Source organism: Pinus tabuliformis, chromosome 8 (assembly GCF_031772625.1).
Source record: "Pinus tabuliformis cultivar Carrire ecotype Pingquan chromosome 8, CPIR1, whole genome shotgun sequence".
NCBI classification, from domain to species: Eukaryota; Viridiplantae; Streptophyta; class Pinopsida; order Pinales; family Pinaceae; genus Pinus; species Pinus tabuliformis.
The window spans coordinates 696,296,898-696,309,215 of record NC_142294.1 but is presented as its reverse complement, the minus strand read 5'-3'; positions in this window follow the sequence as shown (position 1 = coordinate 696,309,215).

The window sequence follows — 12,318 nt, the reverse complement described above, 5'->3', positions numbered from 1 at the left end:
TTGCAGCCAGTTACCAGTCTTGTACCTGTTCTGAAACCAACCTTACTTGCCATCATTCCGCCTCTGTTATATAACGAAATTGTACTTGTTCTTTTGTATTTCTTACATCATTTACAATTTCCCATAACGAAAGTGAACTAGTCTTGCTTTGGCCTCTTAGATCTGAACCTGTGTTAGGCATTTTGCTGGTCTAAAGAGTTAGCTTGTTTGCTGTCCATAATTGATTAGTCTTTTTACTTTCGTCATTATGGTTTGATTTCATGTATTTCCAGTGATTAAACAAGTAAATCTTAAGGTGTCTTTTGATTTTGGACAAGCTTGTTTGTTTTCGCTTTAAATCGAAATCAAAGTTATATAACAACTTTCTTTTTGTAATACATCAACATTAAGAAAGGGAAAAGAAAATACATGCATTGTGCATTTTGCATTTGACTGTTTGCATGCTGATTTAGGAAATTTTGCATTAGTGTGTGCTCTATGATCTGTGTGAAAAGATTTGCCTTTCTTCTCCTCAGTAGTTAAGATTTTCAAAGTTGAAAGATTGAAAAGTTTGCTTCTCATCTTAGACTGCATTCAGGAATTTGTTACATACATCTCGTGGTGATCCTTAAAGGCAAACTGCTAAGCAAGATCAACATTAAAATAAATTCAATTTACATAACAACGCTTTGAAACATAACGCAAACACATAGAGGTCTAGGTAGAGACGTGTTCCGGCGTCGTTAAACGTAGTGACTGTCGATCTCTACGAAGGTGGGTGATTCCTCCTGAGAGTCGGTGGCACTAATACGGACTTGTGCTCCCACGTATCGTCGTGTATATATTGGGAGACCCCTATAGGAACAAAGCCTTTATCCATAGGAAGCCGTGTCGGCCGCCCTACTGATCGCGATGCAGTGAACACAGCATTCACGAAGATCGACCACCCGTACCGTAAAACGTATTCTGTGGTTTCGCGGAAAGTTTGGCACACCCTCTGCCTAGAACTCCAGAGCAGTTTCTTTTGGCCTTTTTCAAACTCTATAACTGAAAAAGTCCATCCGAGCATTTGTCACTTCGGGCTCGTTAAAACATCGAAGGGGACTAGAGTCATCTTTAGCTTTTTCTCGACTCTTAAAACATGAAAAAGCAAAGTTGTGTCTAAAGCGTCGTTAATAAAATTTATTTTAATCGGAACATAATCACCTCTTATTCCCGCGTTGATCTTTCAGTTGAAAAGTATGGAGCCCACCAACCAAGGAAGTCACCTTGGTGGAAGTCCCAGTCCCTTCTCCTCTTGGGGAGATGTCGGTGTGCCCCATATGGCCACATTGTCACTTCCAGGATTGACAATTGGCCTACCTGTATGGCTCTTTTCAACTAATGTAGTTCAGACCACCACAAATCCTGAGCAGTCGAATTAACAGTCAGACCAGTCTAGAGCTGCCCACCAGCCTTCCACTTCTTACAATTCTTCCTCTGATCCTTCATCTTCACAAGGTAGAGCCGGCAAAAGTCAGCCTCCCATGGAGAAGAAGGAAAAGAAGAAGAGAGAAAAGAAGCAGAAGGGGCCTATGGCGAAGGCGACTGGGGGCAAGCAAAAGACATCTGACAAAAATCCACACACTGCACCGACCGGGCCTAAATCGCCATGTGTCATTTGCAAAGGGACCCACTTCCACCGTGATTGTCCTTGTATTCCCCGGATACTAAGGGACTGGTCCCCCAGGTTGCACAATCCGGTAGCATCAACCTCTGGTAGTCATGTTGATTGCAGTCCGTCAACTAGCGAGAGTGAAGGACGAAAAGGGAGACCAAGATCACCCTGCATGCTGTGTGAAGGCGATCACGCCATCCACCGTTGTCCATTCTTAGATGAGGCAAAGAGAGTTTTGGAAGATCGTCCGGTTTCACTGTCACGACTTCCTCCTGGATACCAAAAACTCGCGCCAAGTCCCTCGATAGTTGAAAATCTAGCTGGCCCGCTCAAGTGGTCAGCTGAAGTGTCGGTCATTGAGAATGAACCTACTGAATCTAGACCAGACGAAAGTCTAAAGGTCGAAACGGCAGTTGACCCGGTTCTTCCTTCAGAGGTTTCATCCTCAAATGCAACCGTTGTTGAAGACTCATCTTCAAATGACACCCTCACTGAAGAGAACAAGGATGACACCATCCAGATTCTTTTCATCAACACAGATTCTGATGAGCATCAGGGCAATGCGCCCATTCCTTTATCGCAGGAAGGAACATCGTCAGGTTCGTATCCGGCCGTGTATTCGGTCCCATCACCAAGCAACCTAGTTGTATCCTTTGATTGGAATCAACTAGGCAGACCCCGGTTACCAGCCAGTATCCTATTTAGAATCATCGTCCAAATCTACAGAATGGTGATGGCTGGAACTATCATTGATGAAGGGGCATCTGTGAGTATCCTTTCCTCTATTGCTTGGAAAGCACTGGGTTCCCCGGCGCTTTTACCTGAGATGAGAAATCTATCGGGTTTTGATAAAGGAACCAGTCGCCCGTTAGGGATTCTCCCCAATGTTCCAGTTACATTGAAGGGGAAGACAGTTCATATGAATGTCATGGTCGTCCAAGGACCCTTGGATTATAATCTACTCCTTGGACGGGACTATATATATTGCATGGGAGCTATAGTCTCCTCACTCTTTAGAGTAATGTGTTTTCCACACGAAGGAAAGATGGTCAAGCTCGTAGACCAACTTTCATTTCCGGGATCTCGCATCGCAAATAGTCAAATACCAACCCTAAATGGCTTATTCACTCAAGAAATGCCTCCACCCCCGGTTCTACTTCCCGATGAATGCGAGTGATTCGGAAAGATATAACTGGGACCCAGGGGGCATGCACCCTGGCCTGCCTTGGGCAGAGGAAACTTTGGGTATAAAGTTGATTTCCGCAGAAGAATATGACTAGTCCGTACCCCGTCCGAAAGAAGGAAGAGAGGGTTGTTCTAGAATAAGATTCTTTTGTCAAAGTTATGTGAGTGAGATAATTTGCTTCTCGCTCCCCTTGTCTAGATAATAAGGATACCGAGGAAGGGGACCATTTGCGGTAGCAAGTAGTAACCATCTTTGAAGACAAGCCTCACCCATTAAAACATATGTTTTGAAGGATAAGTAGGGGCAGCCTCCAAGGAAAGAGATTCTATTGCTGCAACAAGTGGTCACCATCTTTAGTAACCTAATGGTAGACATCGCCGGGAAAAAGAGTTTAGTTTGCGGCAGCAAACAAAACCATTTTTCGGATAATAAGTAAGAGGCAAACCTCCCTCCGTAACACCAATGTTTTATCTGTTGCGATCTTGCAAAAACCTAAAAGTGAACTGATGGGAAGACAAGTACCGTCGGCACCGAAAAATAACGAGAAGACAAGTATCGTTAAAAATATAGCAAGACGACAAGTAGAAAAACGGAGGTGGGACAGAGGAGGGGTAGCCTTGAAATTATATTTTATACCTGGGGGCATGCAAACCTTTTGGAGTGCAAGCAAAGAGCGGTTATTTATCTATTTTTTGGATTAGTCGTTTCCGAACTAGCATGAAAAAAGGATGTGGGGCAAAAGTCAAAACTTGCCAAATAGGAGCATAGCTTCGTGAGATAAAGCTCCTTAAAAAATAGCTATCTCACCTGAGGCGTTTCTTGTATTATGACTGGTATAATCGAGCAGTTTTAGCACACAGTTCATGCTCGTTAAAAAATAAACGCAAGATCCGAGCAGTTTTAATACATAGTTCATGCTCGTTAAAAAATAAACATAAGTTGTGAGCAATCTTCCCCTAGAGTTCAAGCTCACCCAGAAAAAATGAACCGGTAAATAACCTTGAGAAATGTAACCTTTGACTGCCATATTAAAAGCCATTGGTCGTGTTTATATGCCATCACCTCCATCCGTTCATTTGGCCAATCGTTCATCTCCATATGTTTGTTTACCCATTTTGAGGAACAGCTGCGAAGAGTGATTTCACTTAGCCATCCTTGTGACACTGCCGTGATTGGAATATTCCAACCTGTACCTGGAATCTGCTGTTATCCCTGTTTATCACTCGTTCCTCAAAAGACGAGTCTTCTTTGAGCTCTTTTCACTGACTCGTAAAATATGAAAAGTTTGCCGAGTTTTGGCCTTCCAGCTCGTTAAACGACAAGAAGAGCTATCCCTCCTTTAGATTTTAATCTTTTTGGACCTGAGGGATTATTGCACAAAAAGATCGAGCGCTTGTTTTGTTCGGCTCGTTAAAGCAATCGAAAATTCATCCCTTCTGTATTGTTTTATACTTTTTCGGACTTAAGGGATTAGATGACGAAAAAGGAATTCTGGAGTTAACTTTACGTACCTTTTCAGACTCTCTAAAAATGAAAAGGACCGAGTTATCCTTGTCGTTAGACTCGTTAAATTCATTAAATAGCGACAAACTTGTCTTTAGACGAGAATGAGTTTCCCTATCGCTAGGCTCGTTAAAACATAGCGATGGGCTTGCCCGAAGGGCAGGTTATAGAACAAGCATATGTTATCCTCCTCAAGCTTGACAAAAATAAAGAGGTACTGGTCAGCAATGACTGGGGAAAAATTGGGAGAACCTCACAGCTTTAATGGTAGCAAGTCGCTCTTGAACATGACACTTTGTCCTCCGTATCACATCGGGTTGGGTTGTTTCATTCACCGGTCTCATCACCATGGTCCTCGCCACACCATCCACATTTGGGGTAATGCTACCGATCCATCACATCAGTGTCGTTATATGTTCAAGAGATGTTGTTCTGCAAAGAGTCAACCGTGTCCCATCCACTACCATACATTGTCCTTCATCCATTTCATGACCGCCACCCTGAATAATACATCACAGTTTGTTTTCACCTCATCACAATCATTAGCTCCGTTCCATGTCACTGATGTGGGATTCATTAAGGCCCTCCTTTGACAGATCGCTCCTTGTCGACATCAGCTCATTATCGAAGGAGTTGATCTAGGAACAACCCCTTTAGTACTTTGAAGCTTGCATGCCTCAATGGCAAGTTTCTCACTTCCGGCGACAGGTATACATCAATGACCTTCGACCAGAAGATTTTGCATGGTGGTCGACACCAAGTCCTTCATTCCCACCATATGAATTGTACTACTGTACCTTGAGGGTCATCATCCTTATCGGTAATTCCTCTCGCGCTTGTTAACGGTTTACATCATTGACCGGTAATCAAGCGATGTCTTTCCATGTTCGACTTCAAGAAATTCTCACATGGATCGACTTGTACATCGAGTGAAGATCGGAAGAGATTGAAGACCCCGGATCTAGTTTCATCCATCCGGGCTGCGATGTATATTCAGGATATAAAGACATTTGATGTGTACATCATTGCAGCAGATGATCATCCTTCTCAAAGGATGATAATTTCAGCAGAGAATTATCAGTCTACCATCAGACGATCGTCTGTTCTATGTACCAAAATGAATTTATAAAGCTGAGCATGGGAATGCCCGCCTCAGCTAGATCATGAAAAAGTATGAAAAATAATGTATTGTATTGTATCTTATTACAGGACACTTCTCAGCAAATTGAATGAACTTCGGATCCTCCTAATAAAGCATTTCACCCGATAAATGACCTCATACTTTAGGGGGCATCTGTTATAGACAATTTTGTGCCTTGCAGCATCAGGCATGAATTGTCAATAATCCAAGGGATCCAAAGTCCCTAAACATGATGTTCCTACCCCTAGAGGAACAAGGTCAGCAAACCAACAGCTCTCAGATCAGTTCTCCACCTGAAAACACTCAAAAACAAGCAATCCTGAAATCAAAGCAGGTGCTCCACTAGGCTTCTGCACTGAAACTCAACTCCTCCATGGTGTACCTGCGTTGCAAAGCAAGTGGAACAAAGGCCACCTGCGCTGAGCGAGATGGGACAAGTGGCACACTGAGTCATTGCTCTGGAATCTTCCAAAAATGACACTTGGATCAGGGATTTCGCCTTGTGATGAGTCAGAGGCTCTGTTTCTCCAAGTGGAAGCAAGGTTCTCCAAGTGGACTCAAGAACTGAAGATCAACTGAAGAGAGGGAGGACACAAGGCAGCTACACATCAGTTGCAAGCTGACTCATCCTTTCTCAATTCATCTATATATTGAGCTCTCCCTTATGAGCTCAGGAGGCTGGAATTTTGTGCAAAGTAATGATATGCTGTTGGTTTCACTATAGAACTATTGGGTGATTGCTTGAAGGAGGTGAAGAGGAGAAATTCTTTCTGTTGGGAGGTGTTGCTGGATTGGGACCTTCAATGGTTGTAACACTCTCAAAACTTTACTTCTTCTATTAATAAAAGCTATTGAGGTTCTTCTATATACATTTGTTTCAATGATGTGTTGTGATAATTGTATATTTGATTTATGCTAATCCTTGAATCAGTTATTATTGCATGCTTCTTGTAGTTTCCTTCTTTGTTATTTTACAGGATCTCATTGTAGCTGGGCTAGTAAAAGAGCAAGGAGCTGGGAGCAAGCAAGCAAAGAGAAGAGTTTGGATTCGACATTAAGCGCAAGGCAACGGTTAGTGCATTTCTTCATTCTCTCTTGCTTTCATAAAGAAGTAAACCTTAAGTAGTTTTCTTTACAGTTGTTGCTGAGGTACTATCACCCTTAGAGTGGGATAGGGTCATCCGAATCAGATACTTTTCCCTACAACACTGGTGGCATTAGAAAGAGGAAATAGAGGGCTACTACAGGTCACAATTTCAGAACTTAAAGATCCGAAAGTACAGAGTTACACTCGTTTCAAGACGAGCTCCTAAAATCAAGAAAAAGAAAGATGAGGAAGTTTGATGGCAAGGATCCGGTAAATTGGATACTTCAGATGGAGTAATATTTTGATCTACATGGTGTACCACTGTTACAAAAGGTATGTATTGCATCTTCATATTTAGAACCAAATCAATTTTTATGGTATGAAGGGATTTTTTCTCGTAAACAACTTGTTACGTGGTCAATTTTCATGGAGCAAATGATAGCACATTATGAAGATACAAAGAGCAACACCTTCTTTAGAGGAACACCACAACAATTGGAAAGAGTAAAAGGGTTTTGTGACATAGTGGAAAGAAAAATTATGGAAACCAGGAAGCATACCCCTCACAACTATACAGATGGAAGTGCTGTTTCTCCTAGCCTTCCACAACCTACAAGGGTTACACCACAACAATTGGAAGAAAAAAGAGAAAAAGGGCTTTGTTACAATTGTGATAGCAAATGCACTAAAGGTCATAAGTGTGCTGAGAAGAAATTATTTTACATAGAAAATGAAGAGGAGGAAGAAAAGGATCAAGAAACATCAAAAGAAGAAGATATACGCCAGGACCCCACCCCAGAGAAAGAAGAAATGAATCAAACCATATCTTGTAAAGCATTGGCAAGAATTACCACTCCTCAAACTCTCAAGATATAAGGACATATCAAGAAGAAAAAGGTGCAAGAAGTGAAAGATCACATCGAGAAAGAAGAAATGAATCCAGCCATATCTTGTAATTCATTGGTCGAAATTACCACTCCTCAAACTATCAAGATAGAAGGACATATCAAGAAGAAAAATGTTCAAGAAGTGAAAGATCACATCAAGCATCAAGAAATGAATCTGACCATATCTTGTAAAGGATTGGAAGAAATTACCACTCCTCAAACTCTAGAGATAGAAGGACATATCAAGAAGAAAAAGGTTCAAGCAGTGAAAGATCACATCGAGCATCAACAACAAGTTCTCCAACTTTTAAAGGATAACACCACTTCAATGCAAAATCAAACAAAACAACAGATAGATCAACATTGTAGTGAAAACTGTTTTGATGTAGGTGATTGGGTATTTTTACTACTACATCTCAAGCAAGCTATTTATGAGAAGGAAGTGTTGGCAATACTACATGCACTTAAAAAATGGCGACCTTACTGAATGGGAAGACTCTTCAAGGATGAGGATGTGGAAGCATTGTTTTGTGCTATTTTATTATCCAACCAGATTAGATAAACGAAGCAAAATGGATGAATGGAAGAAGGACGAAGAAGTATGGCCACTTATTCAAAAGTTGCAAAAGATCCCAATTCAAACAATATTGCCAGAAATTGAAGAGGAAGGAAAAATCATATTGGAACCTGGAGCAGTCACAAAAACAAGAACCCAACAGCTACGAAATCGATCAATTTCAGAGTATCTCATCAAGTGGAAGAACTTACCCATTGAATATTCTACATGGGAGGACAATAATTTTATACATAAGCATCAAGAACTACTCAAGCATTGAGGACAACACTTTTTGAAGGAGAGGGGCATATTAGGCCCCTATACTACTAGTGTAACCCCTTATTGTTATTAGTACAACCCACTTATTATATTGATGTACCCATGTAGTGCCCATATTGTTACTATTGTGCCCCGTAGAAGCCCACTATTGTTATTATTGTGCCCTTACATTATTATTGTTATGTCGGCTCTGATTATGTTATGACCCCTTAGACTCCTATATATAGAAAGGAGGTCTTGTCATTTGTATCATCCAAGAATTGCTCATTTATGTAATGTAAAGGAGGTTGCCCCCTCGAAGAGGCTGAATTCTAACGCGTTGATCTATTTTTTCTATCTTTTTCTTGAGCTGGTTTCATAACATAACCCCATTAGGTCTAAATGATGTTCAACTTAGATCTGGTAGGGTTTTGCAAAAGAAGTCACCAACAGTTTCCATCCAAAAATCTAAAGAGGATGAAGTTCATGAAAAAGATGCAAATCTTGATCAAGAAAATTCTCCTCTAAAGGAAGATGTTCCTGTACAATCAAAGGATGAGAAAATAAAACAATCTCCTACAGTTCCTCTAGTAGAACAACCTTCTATTTCCTTACAAGATCCACCTTTTCCTGAAAGGCTCAAAATTGATAAAGGAATAGAAAGGAAAATTGTTTTACCAGATTACAATATGCTAGATGAACTTAAAAATATTTGCATCAAAATTCCTTTACTTAAAGCTATAAAGGAAATACCAATATTTTCAAAAAATATTAAGGATATATGCATTAGAAAACTAGGAAGAAAAATAAAATATGTTAAAAAGATCCAATTGGTAGGGAAAATTGTTGATATTATGATGGGGAAACTAATTGTTCAAAAATATCTAGATCTAGGTAGCCCTATTGTAAAAATTCATATCAATGGTATCGAGATTCCAAACACTTCGATTGATCTAGGAGAAACCATCAAAATTATGATTAAATGGACAATGGAGAAATTAAAACTTCCTAGTCTTCAATATACCCCTACATTGTTACAATTAGAAGATAGATTTGTGACCAAACCAGATGGTGTATTAGAATAGGTGTCTTTTTCTCTAGATTCTTGGGAATATCCTATAGATTTCATGATTTTAAGTCCCAATAATAATTTAGGAGGCCATTTATTGATCCTTGGTAGACCTTGGCTAGCTACAACTGATGCATTTATAAGTTGTAGATATGGTGACATGTATATTTCTGATGGAAACTCCACTAAGAAATTCACATTGTATCCACCTGTAAAAACAATAACTGAAGTAGAAAGTGAAATTTGGATGGATGATGATAATGAATACTTTAATGATGTGCAACCAATATATACTCTTTCAGAATTAGATGAGGAAGATCTGTTGTTAAATTAAATGAATAATAATGATTCTTCTTCATACTGTGCACAAGATAAAAAAAAAATCAGGAACAATGCAATATTGAATATTTATCATCTCACCAAATGGCTTTACATTCTATGGAAAAGCTTGGCAATTCTGAAGTAGAATTTTTTCAAGACAAAACATTGAATATTGATAATAACTTGGAAGAATTTCAAAAGAAGAAATTGATAAAGATGCTACAAAAACACTCTTTTTCTTATGCATGGGAGAATACTGATATGAAAGGGATTGATCCTAAAATTTGTATGCATCATATTCATATCCAAGAAAATTCCAAACCATTTTGACAACCTCAAAGAAGAATGAACCCTATAATGAGAGAAATTGTTAAGGAGGGATTACAAAAGTTACTAAATGTGAATTTCATCTATCCGATATCATAGAGCCAGTGGGTGTCACCTTTGGTCATTGTTCCAAAGGAAAATGGGAAATGGAGAGTGTGTATTGACTACAGGGAATTAAACAAAGCTACTTTGAAATATCATTTTCCACGACCTTTTATAGATCAAGTATTAGATACCTTGGTATGGAATAAATATTTTTCATTTCTAGATGGTTTTAGTGGGTATAACCAAATCAAACTAGCACTAAAAGATAAAGATAAAACTACTTTCACATGTCCATGGGGAACATATGCCTATAAGGTACTTTGGTTTGGATTATATAATCCACCTACCACACTTCAAAGAGGAGTTTTAAGCATATTTTCTGATCTAATTCATGACTGTGCGGAATTTTACATGGATGAATTTATTGTATATGGAGATACTTTTGAAGAAGCTATTGAAAATTTGGAAAAAGTTCTTATTAGAGGTAAGGAGGAATTTTTTTTTTAAGCTTGATAGAACTACATCTTCATAATGTCCAAATTCTCACCCCGATTAGGGGGGATAGCACAAGATTTGAACCCAAGACTTTTGGTTCAGTGAAACTTCATTTCCATGGTCATTGCCAATTGAGTTATCCCAAGCATATGTCAAGAGGAAAACTTTTAATTAAGCCATGAGAAATGTTTTATGACGTTAAATGAAGAGATTTTTTATGCCACCATATTTCAAGTGATGGAATTAAAGTGGATACATATAAAGTAGAAGTAAATTCTAAAATTTCAATTCCTCCTTGTCAAATAGGTGTAAGAAGTTTTCTTGGATTTACTGTTATTATAAAAAATTCATAGAAAATTTCACAAAAGTAATCTCTCCACTTTTCAAACTCCTTACAAAATATTGTGAATTTGTTTGGAATTCTGCCTGTCAAAAAGCATATGAGACATTAAAAGAGAAGATTACTAAAGCACCAATTTTAAGAGGACCTAATTGGTCTCTCCCTTTCCATATTTCTGTTGATGCTTTAGATACAACTTTAGGAGCTGTGTTGGGAAAAAAAAAATTAACTCCTTGTGATATTTATTATACAAGAAAAAAATTGACTTCAGCAAAGTTAAATTACACTGTAATAGAAAAGGAGCTTTTAGTTGTTGTGCACGCTATTAATAAGTTTCATCATTATAGCACTGGTTATGAAAATTTTATTCATACAGATCATTATTATATTAGATATTTAATGAACAAACCAATTACTAATGGTAGAATTACAATATGGTTGTTATTATTACAAGAATTCAACATTACTATTCTTAATAGACCAGGAAAAGAAAATATAGTTGTTGATTTTCTTTCTAGAATGTCGAATAATAATGATGATGTTCCTGTAAAAGACCACTTTCCTTATGAATATTTTTTGCAGTGTCTACTAAAACACCTTGGCTTGCAGATACTACTAATTATTTAGCTACAGGAAAATTATCTCCACAACTATCAGCCAGGGAAAATAAAAAAGTTATCATAACCAGTTCACCATATTCTTGGATAGATGCAGTGTTGTACAAAAATAGACCTGATTTGATCATCTGAAGGTGTGTTTGAGAAGATTAGGTACCATAAATATTGAAATCTTGTCATGATGAGTCACATGGAGGACACTTTGTTGGTAAAAGAACATCCTACAAGGTCCTTCTTTTGGGATATTATTGGCCATCTATTTTTAAGGATGCCAAAGAATATGTCAAAATATGTGATAGTTGTCAAAGAATGGGGAACCCTATTCCATAAGATGAAATTCCTCTACAACCATAGGTACTTGTATATCCTTTTGAAAAATGGGCTCTAGATTTTGTTGGGCCAATAAATTATTCATCTAAACACAAAAGGTATATACTTGTTTATAAATTCTGTTACAAAATGGGTAGAAGCTAAACCTCTTTTGTTTGAAACTGAAAATGTTGTAGTTACATTTATTTTTAAGGATATATATACTCGTTTTGGTATTATAAGAGAAATTGTAACAAGCCAATTAACAAGTGGAATCCACTAACAAGGTACTTGAAACAATTCTAACCAAGATTGTGCATTTTCATAGGAAATATTACGCAGAAAAGCTTCCAGAAGCACTATGGACATATCAAACCACATGGAGAAATAAAACTAGACATACTCCTTATGAGTTTATCTATGGGAAGCAAGTTTTGCTTCTAATTGAGTTCCAAGTGGAGACCTTTACAACAACTACTAAATTGGGCCTTGATCTATTAGAAGCTCAGAAACAAATACTATCATAATTGAGTGAACTAGA